The sequence below is a fragment of the Mus musculus genome, chromosome 18, assembly GCF_000001635.26.
Source record: "Mus musculus strain C57BL/6J chromosome 18, GRCm38.p6 C57BL/6J".
Taxonomy (NCBI): Eukaryota; Metazoa; Chordata; class Mammalia; order Rodentia; family Muridae; genus Mus; species Mus musculus.
This window is the reverse complement of record NC_000084.6, coordinates 68,575,493-68,592,511: the sequence shown is the minus strand read 5'-3', so window position 1 is coordinate 68,592,511 and position 17,019 is coordinate 68,575,493. Positions and strand designations below refer to the sequence as shown.

Sequence of the window (17,019 nt, the reverse complement as noted above, 5' to 3'; positions counted from 1 at the left end):
ATCGACAGTGCTGAGAAAATGGGCGTTCCTTTCATCAAAGTCTCTGGCACAATGATAAGACATATACCTTGTAGTAATTAAGTATAGAAGCAGTATTTGATACGAGGATTGTAATCATGCCACAGAACTTGGGCATAAAGACAGATGACTGATGGTTTGTTTCTTTGCTTGCTTGTTAAGTTGGGAGTCTTAAATATAGTCCACAGGCTGACCTGAAATTTACTGTTTAGCCTCTACACTATACCCTCTAGCACATAATCTTTGCTCTTCCAGTCTCAGACTCCCTTATAGGAAGACGGTGTTGGTTATTTGCTGCATTTTGAGGGAGAAATATTTGATAAAAGCTGCCTAAGGAAGTGGGGATTTCACTGGGCTCACAATCTGTGGCTATCATCTATCATAGAACAGAAGCAGCAGGAGGAGGCAGCTGAGCAAATGAATGTGCACTTGGGAGGAAGAGCCAGGGCAGTGCTGCTCATCTCCTCTTCTCCTACAGGATGATGCCGCCCACAGAGGACGATCTTCCCACCTCCATTAATTTAAGCTAGGAAATTCCTCACAGACATGCCTAGAGGATTGCCTTCATGATGATTCTGTTCAAATGTGGTTTTGTCCTGTTGTTTTGAGACAGGGTCTCACTATGTCACCCTGGCTGACCACGAACTCACCATGCAAACCAAACTGGCCTCACAGAGATGGTCTGTCTTCCTCTGCCCTCCCATTGCTGGGATTAAAAGCCTGTTCCACCATGTTTGGCTCTGTGGTGATTCTAAACCACACCACAGGTACCATGATCAACAGAGGGCTTGTAGAATGAATTGATTGATTTCTTACCAGCTAACCTTACTTTGGCTTAATGCATAATTCAGCAAAAAGTCACTGACATATATGCCAGCAGATCAACGATTTTCCAAATGATTTGAATCTGCATTCTTATATAAGGTTTCTGCAAGTTGTTTCTGCAGGTCCTTTGAGCATTTCAGAACCACACCATAGGTGGTGAATTTGATATTACATGCTGTCCTTAAGGTGTTGGATGCCAAGGATGTACGTAGTGTGTGTGTGTGTGTGTATGTGTGTGTGTGTGTGTGTGTGTGTGTGTGTGTGTGTATGGTGATCTTAATGAGATTCACTCAGTACAAATTACTTAAATTTGGAGGGGTGAGCATTTACAGTTTTCCATCTGCACATGCCAGTGTCTCTGCAGTCGAAGTATCACTAGAATGGGCTTATGCTTACATGGTCGGTTTGCCTTGGGGAACTCCAACTCCAAGTACGCATTACAATATTACAATGAATAAGTACAGGGATACTGGACGTCTAAACAGATTGGATTGGGGCAGAAAGGGAGAGCAGGAAGGATGTATCACTACTTGAATTTGGCTTTGTTTTGGAAATGCAGTAACACTCACGGAGGGCTAGGCCAGTCCAAATTGGTGTGGCAGGCTTCTTACCATTTCCCTCACAGCACAGGGAACTTCAACGGCGAAAGAAATGATGTGAATAGAACTCCAGCCCAGCAGGCTGAGCAGCGCTCGGCTGCTTGGCCATTATGACATCTTCAATGTCCCCACAGTGAGGTATTTTTACTCCACACCATGGAATGGAACGCTGGAAGCCATCCATGCGGCACTTTCCTTCCAGGGTCCTGATGTGTGACAGTTTCCTGCGTGAGACTTCCCTTCTTACTTGGCACTTGGATTTTAAAATGACTCAGTGATTAATGCTTCAGAGCTGCACGTGATAATCGTCTTGGCAGAAGGCGATGTCTTTGTTCTTAGTCACACACCTTTTGTGTAGTGTTTCCCACTCTGGCTCCCTTATTTATGACCTGTTGGCATGCATCTATATTTAGCAAGTAAATTGCTGATATCCAAGGAGTCATCAAAGGTACAGCTGCTTCATCTCTATGGGGAACGCCAGCTTCGGGGGGGGGGGGGGGGGTGGGGCTAGCTCTACTCTACCAAGACTTACTCCAGAACATTCCTTAGTTTGAAGACAAGAAATGTGTGCTTAATTTCTAAGTTACCTGGCTGAAGCTGTTAGCCTCACCACCACCCCCAGCCTTGACAATTTGGGCTTGATGAGCTTCTATGTTATTCTTGGCTGACTGTCAGTTCAGGAGGATGTTTTCCTGATCTCCTTCATGCCAGGTTATATTTGGTTGTTTTTTCCTCCTTTTGAGGGGGCTTCTCTTAGTTGTGTGAACCTATGACCTTGTTTTTATGTTTGCAGTGTTCCTAGCTAGGAAACTTGCGGCAATCCTCTCTGTCCCTTCTTGAGTCACTGCTTGGGTCACACATGCTTTGGTCACTTCTAAGTCAAAGAGACACTCTAACACAATCCTCCGGTGACTTCTCCATCATTGTGTTCCTGTTGCAGAAGTTATGACAGACCCTGTTCTCCTTTAAGGTCATCTAAATTGAGTTATGTAATGACAAGCACCTGTTTTATCTTTGAGCTTATCGGAGGCTTCTAGGGCACTATTTGCCATCAGCCCATTTATCCTCCCAGTTCTCTGAGAGCGATGTTGGCATTATGCTGTCCTTTTTACATAAGAGGAAATTGAGACACTGGGAGATAAACAGGGAAACTCACCGCACCCAAAGGAACCTAAGGGAACTTTTAGAAAGTTCTTCCAGAAAGACTCACATTGTACAAAAGATAACTCTGGGCGTCCTGTCTTCTGGTTTCTTTTTGTAGCAGTCATCTTGGACTCTGAAACCAAAGCCATATAAAGTCAGGTCCGTAGCCACTGATGTCTTCTCGTCAGAGGCTGCTGAGGTACTATGAGTCCTTGCTTTTTAATGTCCTCTTTTAAAGTGTTCTCGTCACAACACAAGGTCGTGGGAGAGTACCTTCTATGCACCTATCTTTCTCTTCCAAGACTAAGAAAATGTTCGAAGACATCTCCCACAGAACTCTCTGGTCTAGTTCCTGTATCATTCCCAATCATCCTTAAAAGCAGAAAATATTTACTCGCTGTTTGGCCTGGGCTTTCAGCCGTGGGGAAAAAAATTCACCTTTGAGTGCCCATATTAAAAGCCAAAACCAAGCAGGCATGGGTGAGAATTCTCAAGCAGACTCCTAAGAGCTTTCAAAACTCCTCAGAGGATTAAAAACCGAGCCCCAGAAACAGGTAAGAGAAGGATGGAATCTGCAGTGCTCTATTCTAGTCTTTGTGTGCATGGGGATATGGGGGCATCAAGATAGGGTTTCTCTGTGTAGCTATGGCGGTTCTGGAACTCACTCTGAAGACCAGGCTGGCCTTGAACTCAGAGGTCCTCTTGCATCTGCCTCCACAGTGCTAGGATTAAAGGCCTGCAATGCCGCCGCCGCCGCCACCACCGTCACCACCATTACCCAATGGCCTGTTCCACTCTTCACCATTCCCACTCCCACCAGTGCTCAAACCCTCTGTGGCAGAATCAGGGAATGGATGGTAAGTCAGCATTCACACATAGTGCAATATGGCATTCCAACACACATTTTGGAAATACATTAATTGAGGGGTTGATACAACAGGCTTTTGAGTAAGATTTCAATCCCTCCTCTCCCATTTACAGGCTGTGACTCATAGTCATATACTCACAGCCATTTTTAATCTCTGGGTATCTTGATTTCCTCATCTAAAAAATGAGATTATAGCAATACTTCCCCTTAGCAAATTGAGAAAAATAAATCAACTGATAAAAAACAGTACCTGGCATATTTTAACCACTATATAAGCATTTGGTGAGCTTAAAGATTAGTTTGAACACATGTAAGAAATTAGTATATCCATCCATTGAGTTTGTAAACTTTTGGGCTAGCTTTTGTTCACAGATGATGTTGGGTGTCTTCTCTCAAGATACTGTCCCTCCCACCCCTCAAAAGTCCCCTCATGTAGGTGGGGTCAACCATTACATGATAGTGTCTGCCAATGTCCTGGGTGGATTTCCCAAGATACCTTGCAGGTAAAACATAAACGTGAAATTCTCCTGAACCCAATGGAAGCTGAGGAAATTTTTGCTGGCGTTTCTTAGAATGACTTATGCTTTACGGAAAAAAAAATGAAAAAAAAAAAAAAAACCTGATTCTGGGCAAAGAAATATTGCATCTCACGCTTCCCATCTTCTGTATCTTCTGACATCATTTTGCTTCATGATGCAGACTCAGAGTCATCCTTGTAACCACCATGAGAGTCCACTTGTGAAGGGCTGTATTGAAATTGATACACGTTCTTACTCTTTAAATCACTCTCAGCCTGATTATTGGTGGTTCATTGCCAACTAGTTCCTAAAAACAATCAATCCCTTTATCAAGGTTAAGGAGAATTCCTAGCCAGACAGTTGGTGGAGCTAGAATTCAAGCTCTTACTGATGTATGTCAATGACAGAACACATTGGCCTAGGACTCAGAACACCAGGAGCCAAAACATGTAGGGTCTACTAGAGAGATTAAAAGAGAATCATCTCTTCTATTTGTACTGTACCTTTAACTTTAAGAGTTCAGGGTCAAAGAGTCTACTTGGAATTTTATGAACCCAAATCACTTTCATCTGTAGAAATACAGAGTGAGGAATCCAAGTTATAAAACCAAGATGGCTATAGTCACATAAGCAGCAAAGCCAGATGAGAAGTGAGATCCTGTCCCATCGTTCTTTTCTCATGCTATTAGCTCTGGTTATGGGATGTCCTAGCCCATCCGAAATAGGCAGCTTTTACAGAAACAGTTAGATTGGGAATACAGAAGAGAATCAGAGCTGGAGATGAATATTCAAGTCATCAATATGGCAAAAGTAACATAGAGCCTAGAACTGGTGGAGTTCTAGACTGGAGAAGAGGATGAGGACTGAATACTGGGCTACTCTCTGTTCAGAAGTTACTCTGTGCCAAGCGACGGTGCTCATTGCTTCTAGTCATTAGAAGGAATCCGACAGCAAATATTGCTGCTTATCCTATTTTACAGATGGAGAATCTAAAGTACAGAGAAGTTTTATTGTGACTGTTGTTTGCTTCTCTTTTCTTCAATATCACCATAGTCGTAAGTGCAAAGCTAAACTATAAACTCAGACAATCTAGCTCCAAATCAGTAGACCACCTAAACCCAAGTGCTCTGCCTCTTTAGATTTGGATCTTGGGCTTGGCTTAGACACATGTGCATTTATAATCTATAGCATTGGTTCTCAACCTGTGGGTCTTGACTCCTTGGGTAGTTTGAAAGACTCTTTCACAGGGGTCGCCTAAAACCATTGGAAAACACAGATATTTACATTGTAATTCATAATACTAGCAAAATTAGAGTTATGATGTAGCAATTAAAATAACTGTATGGGTTGCAGGTCACTATAACATAAGGAACTGTATGCAAGGGTCACGGCATTAGGAACACCGAAATCCACTGTTCTAGAAGAAGGCTTCAATAATAACTGTAGTGAATACCAAAGATTCTAGCAAGCTCAAGTCTAAGTGTATGATCCATCAGCCTTGTGACCCAGCAACGCAACTAGCGGGTTCTTACCAAAAGACCACACTAATCCATGTGAAGACTAACCAGGTAGTTGGAGGCATCAGAGAAGGTAAAGAGTCCAGAGTCAAAAAGTCCACTGGGAGTTTTAGGAAACAAAAATCTGAAGGGTAAATCTGAATTCACCAAACACATAAGCTTTGTGTTTTATGGTTTTGTGTTGTCTTTCTTTTTAGTTTCACGTGATAGATCACAGAGATTCACATCTCTGGACCTGAATCCAGCCTTGTCCTTAAGAAGTTGTGAAGGAAGATACCACCACAATTGCACTATTTCAGGATCACATCATGTCCCTATACATTGCCACCACATCCGTCGTCTGCCTCCTTCTCATCGTATCCCCCTTTGTTTCATTCTCAATGGTGCAATGTAAAAGAGCTAGCAAATATAAATCTGAGCTTCCTATTTAAAAGCATCCCATGATAAAATATCAAAGCTCTTTGGTATGAAAGTTAGTGCCCTTGGTGGGCTGGTTCCTATTCACCCTTCTGCTTTCATGCTCCAATCCATCATACTCCAGAATACCAAACTATTCTTTGGTAAGGCACACTCCCCTATCCACACACATCATGCTTGGCATGTCTCTATGTGTGCTGCTTTCATTGTACCAAAAGATATGCTTTAGTTACTTTAGGCATTGATGCAATAAAACGGCCACAACAACATAATAGAAAAGGTGTTTATTCCAGTTTAAGGTTACAAAGTGGTACAATCAATCCATCATGAAGAGGAAAGAGCATGAGTCTGGTGGGACACATTGTTTCAACAGTCAGGAAGCAGAGGAAGACCAGGAAGCAGGGCCAGACTGTAAAGAGCCATGGGCTATCCCCACTGACCCCTTGTCTCCATCAGGATCTAACTCTTAGAGGTTTCACAACCTTTCCAAGCAGCACTATCATCTGAAAAGCAAGATTTCAAACACATGAGCCTGTGGATTTCAAACACATTCAAGCCACAACAGATAGCGGTCTTAGCCAATATAATTAAGCTGGAATTCACTAGAAGAGACCAGAAAACAAAGAATAGCATTATATAGTCATTAAAGGGTTAATTCATCAAAAAGATAAAATAATTAGCATATATGCAACAAACATCAGAGTTTATAAACATATGAAACAAGCAATGACAGACTGAAAGACAGAAGTAGACACTTAATAGTGACTGCAACCTCAAGTAGACACATAATAGGTGACTATGAAACCTCACTTTCAAGGGTGATAAGCAAACAGACAGAAGACTGGGAAGAAAAGAGTTGGACGTTCTATAAGTTCACTGTACCAGAGAGATATACACAGAGCATTCTACCAAACAACAGCAAAATATGCATTTCTACCAAGTACACATGGATCAAATGTTGGGACACAAAATGAGTTGTAATTACACTTTGAAAGGCCAAGATACATCCCTGTCCTAGAATATTGGTATGTTCACCAAAAAGGAAGTTATGAGCTTTGGTGGTCTAAGTTTTTTAGAGTTTCATTCAGTAGGCATGACTGATTAAATAATTGTCCATTCGGTTTTATTCGATCCCCAGCTCTTGTCTCCTGCCCAGAGATCATACTGGTTTAAGGCTCACTCTGAAACTTTCATCACTTGACTAGTCTTTCTGGTGAGTAGAATCCTGACTGAACATTCATTGACATGGGGCACAGCCCTTGTGAAGGAGTCCAAAGCCTCAATCCTAGAGGAAATTGGCAGAGCCGTTCCCCATGTAGGTCAGACTCTGAAATGGAAATAAAGGAGGATTGTGTATAGAGGATTTATCAGTGTGTATAAAAAGTAGCAACTGTAGTTTCCTCTTTCTCATGGATGTTTACAGCCTGAGACAGCTTGCCTACTTATACCTCCTACCTACACTGGCTAACCCTTCCTCCCTGTGCTGTACATAATAAACACACTGAAGTTGCAGGTTGTAGCAGCAATAGGTATGACTCACCCCACTTGACCACAGATTTTCTGTATGTGTGTCTGAATGTCTGTCCTTACTTGAGGTTCCAGGACCCAAGCTTCACAGGATATGGTAACCATCCCCTAGGAGTCATCTATTAGTCAGAATTGCTGTACAATCCACAGGGCTCATGAAGAGCAAATACACTCAGTTTTCAGGATATTGAGAGTTTAGAGTATCCTTCCGAGGAATCAGAGACCAAAGCCAGACACATGTTCTACTACCACCCATGATGCCCATGTCAACACCATTGGAGTTACAACTACACACACCACACCATACTTCTCCTTTGCCAGGGTTTCCTGACGGGCTATGCCAAAAGGACACTAGAAGCAGTCTGAAAGGAGATGTTAAGGATTGACTACTTGAGTTTGCCTCCTGTTTTCTTCCTGTTCCTTTGATCATCTGCCCAACCATACTGTCTACCTTTCTATACTCACAATAGAGCATACTTTTTGGGTTATCTCACATCTCCAGAAACAGCATCTCCATGTTTCAAACCAAGGACACCAGGACAAGCCACCCATCAACAGCTAACCCTTCACACACAAGTCTAGGTCCAACCCCTCACTCAGCTCAAGGACATCAGAACCAGGTGGGAAAAAAAAGCTCTTCCTAGAGTCAAGTGTCCCAAGCCTTTTGTAGGTAGAGCAGAGAGAGAACCTAAGTCATGCGGAGATGCATTTAATAAATTTAGGGAACTACCTCTTTAAAAACAGGTAATACAATTACAGTTTTGTTGAGCTAGATAAATCCCGGGATTTATTTCTGGTGAATAGTTTCTACTCTGATTAGCTATTAATGAGAGCTGAGTGTTTGATTTTACATTTTTTTTTGTATAGCTTGCAAGTGGAAGAACTTTGCATTGACAGCACCTGGCTGTTCATAATGAGTGCCATGCATTGGTGCTAGTGAATATCTTTACACCAGACTGTGACTTGTGGCCCTATAGCTTTGTGCCATGAGTAGATGATTTGACAAAGTGAGTGACAGAAAGGTGTGGGGTACTGATTTGGGTACTTAGACAATCAACTTAAACAATTACACTTTATACAAAAGTAACTGGAACAATGTAAATATATCCAACCAAAATCTGACATAAGTGCACTCTCAATTAAATTTCCTCTTCCAAAATATGACAATGGCTATCCCAACTGTCCAACACACAGGGAAGTGTGACAAAGGTATTTCTCAGATGGAAAGACATGGGCAATTCTGATCAATTGCATCAAAATATGTGACTTCTGTAAATTACACACACACACACACACACACCATGTGAGCATATTGCCAGGATTCTTCCTGCAGCTTTATAAGGGTGTGTGTGAATGTCCCAGACGTTTAAATCCTTAACTCATGATAAACATTTTTCTTTGTGTACAGGGAACATCAGATGTTCTTTCTCACCAATGTTGGGGAATATTATTTCACAAGTCCTTTCTACAGACATACCATTACTGGACTCCAGTCCATCTGCTCACAATTTGAAAGTCATTGCTTAGAATGTGATAGTTGGTGGTACACAAATGAGATTTATTATGAGGCTCTCACATATAAAACAACAACAACAGATCCCAACCCACAACCTTAGAGAACTCAGATACAGATACATTCTGCAAAGACTTTTCAAATTCTGGGGTATATGCTTCCTTTTCTCTCTGAATATTGTAATCATCCTTAGCCTTCTAGGGCTGGATTCTGCTTTTTCTGGAGACAAGCACATGGCTTATCTGAAAGCTAAACCTCATATTAATTCACATGTTTTATACAAATTGATAATATGTGGCTATAAGGACTAGAGATACACGTTCCAGCATTACCTGAAGGTTATTAGATGTTATTGGGTCACTAATTCTAATAAAAAAGATAACCTAGACATAAGGCTTCTAATCATGTAGGTGCATCTTTTCTTTATATTTTATATTTTATAATGCCAGGGAAAGGAAAGGAAAGCTAAAAGATAACACACAAAGAGGCAGCAACCCTGACAGCCCCCACTACCATTTCTCCCTGATGGTTGCACAGTAGAATTGAAACAAGGGTCCTTTCCACAGAATGCTGATGGCAAAGGTTTCAGTCTGCTTTGAAACACCTAAACCTGTTTGGGGGTTTCTAGACTTCATGCTATATAGAATCTTATTCAATGTCCAAGAGTTTACCTGAAGGGAAGGGGCATGCTACCTACCGCAACGAACACCTTCATCTCCTGTGTCAGTATAATCTCTATTCCCTACGTCCTTTGATTGTTAGATTTTTTTTTTAAATCGAATCCCCTCTTTTCTTCAAAAAGCCATCTTCTTGCAATGACTGGATATTCCATGATCTTCATCATAAGTTAAAAATACTAATATGTGTTTCCTATTGGCTTCTTTTGGATTTGGGTGACTTCTTTAACAGCACTGGTTTAAGAAGTGGAAGACTGACGTCGCTGTAACAATTATTGAGGAAAAAAAACTTTAGTTACTATCTTCTACGATTCATCCAGACATATTCCTGTGAGAGCTTTGGAATGATTGACATTTTCTAAAGATAACTTTATCAAACGAGACTACCAAAATCTTGACAGATATAGCACTAGTGACTAATTTTCAAAATGATGGACATGGCATTAGAGAGATGACTCAGCAGTTAACAGCATATATGACTCTTCAAAGTACCAGAGCTTGGTTTCCAGTACCCACATTTGGTGGCTTCAGCCTCAGGAAGCCCAACACCTCCAAGAATACCTGAAACCACATGTTCTTAACCCAACGCTATACAGAAACATACAAGCAGAAATAATAAAAACAATTCTTTAAAACAGTATACATGACATTCTTTTTTAAATTTATTCACTTATGTAAGAGTGATCTAATGAGTACTTATTATTATATTATTTTTCCTGGGAGTGCAATTAAAACGACAAGCAGTGGTCACAATTATTAAATCTTAGAAGCTTGGCGACACAAAGCCAAAAGTTAGCACTTCTGAAGATGGCATAACAGCTGACTTGCTCTCATGCCTTTGAGCTTGGAAGGGAGCTTTCAGAAAACAGAGATGGGTGAGAAATACCTGCATCTTCTCATATTTGGTGGGAACATTCAAAGAACAACCTACTCACCCATGTAGGAATCAATGTTCTATCACTCCAGGCTGTGCTCTAAGGATGGTGAAGGTTTTTTGGCTGCTCACCTCTAGGAAACTCTTCTCTCCTTGTTTCTGCCTTCTCTGAGACATTCCTCATTAATGAATACTCTCCCTGTTGCAATAGGCAAATAAAAAATAATCTCTTTAATTTCCCAGGTCATTATGCCTTTGACACTGGCTTGTTCTCATTAAACAGCGACACTCCCCCCTACCCCCGACTCATGGAGAAAGGTTATGATCACATTACCAAGATACAGGAGCAGGGAGTGGTGGGCACAGAAAGATCCAGACAATTTCTTCCATGGAGAGGACTGTTCTGAAGTTAAAAAAAAAAAAATACAACTGCCAACTTCAGAGCCGTGATCGCTGTGCTCTAGCACCCATGGATAGGAGAGAGCAGCCTGAGAAAAATAATTATCCTAAATTTAGCAATGCTTAACAATTAAGTTCATTCTACTAAAATCAAGGAGATCTATGTATAGAAAATTCAAACCTATATCTAGGTTGAAATAATCTGTGAAGAACCACACTAAGCGCATTCACAGACTCTCTAAAGCAACACTGTACCAGCATGCACAAGACCTGTACAAACGTAAGGCAGGCCAGATCCCAGCACAGAGAGGGGAGGGGGGCACTAAATCCCACCCCTATCTAAGGAGCTATTGGCAGTATACAGCTGCTAAGGGGGGGAGAGTCAGTTTTCTTTAATAGTGTTGTCACTGGTAGGTAAGACCTACCCCAGGAGAAGGCCATATATACAAGAATATATGGGCAGCACAACCTGGATTCAATGAGGAAGTTTTGGATTTCTTTTCAGAGGACATGGAGTTGGCTAGGTAGACAAGAGAGATGGATCTGGAAGGATGTGGGGGAGGGGGAGTGACTTTGGCCAAGTCATACTATATAAAATCCTCACAGAACTAAGGTTTTTTTTTTTCCTAAAGATTCCAAGGAATAAAATGAAAGAAAGGAGCTTTGTGATGTTCAGAGGTTTGCAAACCACAGATGGCGAGTGAACAATCTGCCTTCGGGTAGAAATAAAGACATGGAGGGAAAGAGGCTGAATTGGAAGCTGGGCCGTGTCTTGGTCCCTAGAACTGTCCCACCAGGAGTGCCATGGAAGCTGAACCACTTAAACCCGACTGCCACCCTGTCACTTGAGAACCGAGAGTCAAGCCCCACAAGATGTCTCTTTACTTGAATTCACAGAAGGGAATAACCCTAAACCCTGACCATGTCTCCATCCTTGCCTTCTACACAAAGGTGTGTGCGGCAAGCACACACATGCACATACACACATATACATACACACAGACACACACACACAGAGACACAGAGCTACACGATCTCACACACATTTTGTTTGTTCTTTTAGTTTTGTTCTGTTTGGCTTTTAGACACAGGGTTTATCTGTGTAGCCCTGGCTGTCCTGGAACTCACTATGTAGACCAGGATGGCCTCAAACTCACAGAGATCCACCTGCCTCTGCCTCCAGGTTGCTGGAATTAAAGGCGTGCGCCACCATAAGCTCACACTCATTCATATACATACACTCTTTCACACAGACTCCTTCACATACCTACACACCCTTACATACTTCAAAGCATAGCCACTAAAACACTTACTGACACCCTCACACGGTCACATCAGTCTCCCACACACTCACACACCCTACCACACCCCACACTTGTTCACACTCTCCCTCACTGACTTTCACACTCCTTCACACATTACGATATGTTCCCACACCCCTATACCAACACTCATTCATATGTGTTCATATATCTTTAGATCCACTTGAAGGCCCCTAGTTCATGACTTCCCTAATCATTTTAGGAGATAAGAAAGGGAAATTTTCTTAGAGAGTATTGCAGACCCCATCCTTGGGGACCCAAACGGAGGCAAATAAGAAATAACAGGAAAGAAGAGTCACGATAAGGTGGGGCCAGCATTAATTCTCGCTCGGGGGCCCTTCCTATACTACCCAATGTCTGAGCTTGCAACTACCACCAGCACTAGAATTTCTCAATTTCTAAGAGTACAGTTACCACTGGCTCTAAGGTAAGATGTTTTATAAATACAAGGGAAAGAATGCTGGGGTCACACATTAGGTAGCATGGCAAATACATACTATATCCCCCATAAAAACCATCCAGGCTACCACACATATGCACCAGGGGCTTCTCTGGTTATTTAAATAGCATCAACTCAATACATAAAGTATTAAAACAAACAAACAAACAGCTTTGTGTCACTTGAAATATGTGACCACCCTGAATACAATGTCAGTGACACCAGCATTCAAAGAGAAATCACTGTCCTATCCTTAGAAAGGATTTTATTTCAGTCCCAGAATTCAAAAGGAAGACATCATCTACTATTTAAGGCTAGACAAAACATGCCCACATTTTTATTAATCCTTAAAAATTCTAATAGGGGAGGGAACCTACTTACAACTCGGTTTTTAAGCAACCCTGAGAATTTTATATCTCAGTGCCTGAATTTAATTTCCTTCCCCGAGATCAAAGTGTACATCATGGTGATGGGTGTGGAAAGAACTGAGTCTGGCTAGATGAGAACGCCCTGCGTGTGTATTAGTGATTTATGTTAGATGCGGAAATGAATTGTGATTTTATGGAAGGGAATTATTTTTCCCTTCTGTTTAATATTTAGGCCATGTCTCCTCTGGCGTCAGAGCCTGGTATCTTTGTCCTCCGACTTCACACTTTCCATAAGCCTTCTGGTTTCACAGCAGACACGTTGTAAATCTTCTCCTTCTAAGTGTCCCACATATGTTTCATTAAAAGTGTTTGTTTCTTTGATCAGCTTGACATTTTTTTAATGTGGAAAAAAAATAATAACTTTGCCGTTTGGCACTTGGAAATGTATGGGCCACAGAGTGAAGAGCCATGTGCTGAGTGTGCATAAACCAGCCTTGGTGGAATGAGCCACACAGGCTCTCCCAGGACATGGCACAGGCTGCCTCCTCCAGGGCAATGGTTAGCACAGGGCGGGTGGGATAGAAGCAATCCTGCATTATCTGTCTGCTGGGGCTAATGTAAGGAAGTTCCACTGACCAGGTGGCTCACAGACATTCACAGTCTCACTGTTTGGAAGTCTGGAAGACCTAGCAGGCCAGGTGTTGGCAGAGTTGCTTTATTCTAGACCCTTCTCCTTGACTGGAACATGGCCATTATCACTCTATGTCCACATAAAACATTCCCTCTGGGTGTGTCTGATTGCCTCAATAGCATTGGATCAGGCCTTGACCTAATGATTTTATTTTAACTCTTTTAGCTCCTAAGCACGGTCACATTCTGATGTACTTGAGGGAGGCTAGGATTTTAAATAAGCATTTCAAAAAGCTGCAGTTCAGCCAAGCATACCGAATATTTTTAAGACCTTGGCAAACAATGTGGGGACATAAAACAGATAAAACAGGTGGTCAACAAACAGACAGACAGACAGACAAAGAGTCATCACAAATCCCTCAGTGAGGTAAATCCACCATTTCAAGAGCACTGGACTCCATTTACTAGGCGGTATGACTCACATGGCACCAACACGTCAGGCAAATTAAGTCATCAGAGCAAGGGCAAGGCAACCTCTGAGTCATGGGCAAAGGTCTATTTTAGGTCTCTGGCCCTCTAAGGCAGCCCATTTCCCAGCAGGGAGAATGATGCCCTGCATGATAAGGATGATAATTTACTTCTCCTTCCTCATCCTCCACCTCCTCCTCACCCTCCTCCTCCACGCTATCCTTTCGGTTGGTAAACTCAGAGCATCCCCACAGAAGCCACCCCCATTTGCTCACAGCCCTTGCCTCCAGGGGTCCAAATGAATCCACCCCCATGACATCTCCGGCACATAATTTGAACTGAACAAAGGAGAATGACATCCGATCACACTGTCCCTCCTCCAGCATGACTTTCTTCCAGGAGCAAGGGCACACCCCCACACATTAGGATCCCCAGCTTCTCATCTGGGTCCTGTAATGTTCTTACCAATCAACATATGGAGTCTTCACTCTCTGCTACCAGCTTGTTTCTTCCCAGTCCACTACTGGCTCTGCAAAAGTTGGCATGCACGTCAGAGGCTATTTTGAATATAGAGCGGACTTGATTGGACCAAACCATTGGGTTTTGTTAACTCTATATGGGATATTACTTCTAAACATCGTCTTCTTTTTTCTCAGATGTCAGTGGGCACAATTAGGAAGTGAGGAAAGCCTGGCAGAGCAGTGTGTTGCCCCTCTTTCTTTTTTTATAGTGACCAGTTTTTGCTCATCCAATTCTAAGACACATTTAGCATCTTTTATTCAGTAAACACAACTATCATGACCATTACTATCGTTAATCCAAACTGTTTACCCATTAGTTTACATAATTGCAAACAAAAGAAAAACACCTTGTGGCTACAAGATACCTTATGTAGTCTACTTACACAGGCAGTGTAGTCTGATTGACAGTATCACAGAACCCCATGGTGTAGAAGTGGGGTGGTTTCCCAAGGGGTGGGAGGCTATTCAGACTGAAATGATGCCAGCCCAGTCAGTGGGGGATAGATTTTCTGCAAAGAAGAATAAAGCAAAACTGTGTGTGCTTGTTTTGCGTGAGATCTCTGTAAACAGAAAAGGAAACTTTATGTATACAGTCTAGACACCTCCACTAGCCTGTTATCAAAGGTTAGCTTGTTCTGTACAATCTTATTTATCTGACATGCAAGGATATCACACTCTATTATTTTTATACGACTTCTAGAACTTAAATGATCCTTGGATGACTGAGGGTCCCTCCATTTTCCACTCCCCAAGGCTGCTTATTTCATTTATTCTTTTGGCACTGTGTTTCTCCCCTGTCCTTTCCCCGACCCCCATATCTGATCCTGTTTCCCTTTCCCCTCCCCATCTCCTCTCCCACCTAGGTCCCTCCCTCACTCTGCCTCCCGTGGTGATTATTTCCTTCCCCATTCTAAGTGGGGTTGAAGCCTTCTCACTTGGGCATTTCTGCTTGTTACACTTCTTGTGGTCTGTAGGTTGTATCCTAGGTATTCTGTACTTTTTGGCTAATATCTACTTATCAGTGATAGCATACCATACATGTCCGTTTGGTCTCTGAGTTACCTCATTCAAGATGATATTTTCTAGTTCCATCCATTTAACCAGATACACTGAATCTAACATAAGAGAAAGTGGGAAAGAGCCTTAAACTCTTTGGCACAGGGGAAAGTTTTCTGAACAGAACACCAATGACTCAGGCTCTAAGATCAACAATTGATAAATAGGACCTCATGAAACTGAAACACTCCTGTAAGGCAAAGGACATAGTCAATAGGACAAATTGGCAACCTACAGATTAGGGAAAAATCTTCACTAATCCTACATCCAATAAAGGACTAATATCCAAAATTTATAAAGAACTCAAGAAATCAACCTCCAAAACTCAAGTAACCCGATAAAAAATGGGGTACAGAGCTAAACAGAGAATTCACAACAGAAGAATCTTGAATGACTGAGAAGTACTTAAAGAAATGTTCAGTCCTTAGTCATCAGGGTCATGCCAATCAAAATGAGATTCTACCTCTTACTAACCAGAGTGGCTAAGATTAAAAACTCAGGTGACAGCAGATACTGGAGAGGATTGGAAAAAGAGGAACACTTCTCCTCTGCTGGTGGGATTGCAAACTGGTATAATCACTCTGGAAATCAATCTGATGGTTCCTCAGAAAATTGGAAATAGATCTACCTGAAGACCCAACTATTCCATTCTTGGGCATATGCCCCCAAAATGGTCCAATATGCCACAGGGGCAAGTGTTCCACTATGTTCATATCACCCTTATTTGTAATAGCCAGAAACTAGAAACAACTGAAATGTCCCTCAACTGAAGAATGGATATAGAAAATGTGGTTCATTTATACAATGGAATACTATTCAGCTGTTAAAAGTGAGAACATGTTTTTGTAATTATAAACTTATTTTTTATGAATGAATATGCAGTATTTGTGTGTGTGTGTGTGTGTGTGTGTGTGTGTGTGTGTTTATGTGTGTGCATGTTTATATGTGTGTGGTCATGAGTCTATGTGGATACATGTTCCATATTCCCAGCTAAATAAATAAGTCTTGGAAAAGGTCATTTTCAGGGCTGGAGAAATAGTTTAGTCGTTAAGAGCACTGGCTGCACTTCCAAAAGACCGGAGTTCAATTCCCAGCACTCACATGGCATCTCAAAACTGTCTATAACAGGAGATCTGACACTCTCACACAGACATATATGCAGTCAAAGCACCAATGTACATAAAATAATAAAATATTTTAATTATTTTAATTATTTTAAAAAGTAAAAGATAATTTTCTCCAAATAAATTGACATTAAACTGTACACACACACACACACACACACAGAGCCGTGTGGTGCAACACCAGTGAATGAAGAGCC

General features: G+C 41.7%; 2 long non-coding RNA genes and 1 other non-coding gene across 6 annotated transcripts in view; 1 reads left to right on the top strand and 2 right to left on the bottom strand.

Annotated features, from left to right (window-relative positions):
* Positions 1-1,500, bottom strand: part of Gm30821 — a 118,298-nt gene extending 116,798 nt beyond the window's left edge. Inside the window, exon 1 of the long non-coding RNA XR_001782510.1 lies at positions 1,455-1,500. This is a non-coding gene — a long non-coding RNA (predicted gene, 30821). The remainder of the gene's footprint in view (positions 1-1,454) is intronic.
* A 112-nt stretch (positions 1,501-1,612) lies between these two features.
* The window catches only part of Gm30700, a 39,834-nt gene continuing 24,427 nt past the window's right edge, over positions 1,613-17,019 (top strand). For 2 of the 3 annotated variants that reach the window (XR_877519.1, XR_877518.1), the window contains exons 1-3: positions 1,613-1,890; positions 3,306-3,442; positions 7,043-7,117. This is a non-coding gene — a long non-coding RNA (predicted gene, 30700). Of the gene's footprint in view, positions 1,891-3,305; positions 3,443-5,684; positions 5,914-7,042; positions 7,118-17,019 lie in introns of those variants that run through there. The other variant, XR_386306.1, reaches the window with a different exon arrangement.
* On the bottom strand, positions 6,174-14,661 carry LOC433198. Of its 2 annotated transcripts, XR_877521.1 has the most exons (5): positions 14,587-14,661; positions 10,830-10,983; positions 10,557-10,694; positions 9,642-9,884; positions 6,174-6,407 (listed from the first exon to the last, which is right to left on the bottom strand). It is a non-coding gene; the product is annotated as an uncharacterized LOC433198 (transcript). The 2 variants fall into 2 exon arrangements; XR_877520.1 differs by having other exon boundaries at positions 6,174-9,884.